Below are 1,241 nucleotides of genomic sequence, written 5' to 3' on the forward strand. Positions count from 1 at the left end.
ACCACCACCACCACCCCTGCTCCAACTTTCAACTTTCATGGTCTTTTGTTTTCTGGAGGCTGCCTACTAAAATCCATTTATGGCTGGAAAGTGTACTTAGTTTCCTAATGACTATACTTGTGTTTACTATGTTAGGGCTCTGAAAGAATTATGGAAGATGTATTTTTTTTAAAGGGGGATATATCAGTCAGGATTTTACTAGAGAAATAGATATAACACAAGATAAACAAATGTATAAGAAATTACTAGATTGGCTTATGACGGTCAACCAAAGAGTTGGATGAGGAAGTGTGCAGAGGGTGTCTGCACAGTGGAGTCCGAACGATCCAGTCCAGGGTCTGGAGTTCACTGCAGTGTCCCATAAAAGTCCGTATCAGGAGGCCGATGCGTCTGCAATGGAAGGTTGATGAGTGTATACCAGAAGGCTGAGGATCCAAGGCGGAAGTCCAGGAGTCTGCACTAGAAGCCAGGAGGTGATGTCCAAGCTGAAAGTTGAAGACTGGAGCTCCTCTGAAGAATGGAAGACCCTCTGTCCTTCTTAATTTCCCTTTTATATTATGTAGGTGATGATCCACTCTCGGATGACTTCTCTACACCCTAGGGTGTAGAATTGCTGAGCCAATTGCTGAGCCAAATTTAGTTAAGCTTCTAAACTTCTCAGATTAACATACAATCAATCAACCACTACAGGGGAAAAGTTTATTTAGCTCACGGTTTGTAGAGGTTCCAGTCCATGATTGGCTAGCTCCAAAGCAGGGTGGTACATAACAGAGGGACAACAGTTCATGGTGCCAGAAAATGGCAAAAGCAAGCAAGGAGAGAGAGCAAACCTCTTTCCATCCTTTATATTTTATGCAGGCTACCCACTCTAGGGTGAATATAGAACTCACACCCTTAATCCCAGCGTTGGACCATGAGTGAATCACAAACTCTAGATTTAGCTGCCTCTGAAAAGCCCACCCCCTATGACTACATGAGGCTTTGGGAGGACATACAGACACAAGGCATAACATTCTTCCCCTGGCCCCTCAAGGATTCATGCAATTCCTTTATGAAAAAGGCATTTAGTCCATCTCTCACAGTTGCCAAAGTCCTAACATTGCTGAAAAGTCCCAATTCTCCTCTGAGAAGTAAGGCAAACTCTTTGTTGTGAGCCTTTGTACAAATGAAAACAAAGTTAAACACTTCCAACATTCAGTGGTACAAGATAAACATTTCTGGGGCTGGGGATTTAGCTCAGT

Source organism: Chinchilla lanigera, unplaced genomic scaffold (assembly GCF_000276665.1).
Source record: "Chinchilla lanigera isolate Chin_1 unplaced genomic scaffold, ChiLan1.0 scaffold00015, whole genome shotgun sequence".
NCBI classification, from domain to species: Eukaryota; Metazoa; Chordata; class Mammalia; order Rodentia; family Chinchillidae; genus Chinchilla; species Chinchilla lanigera.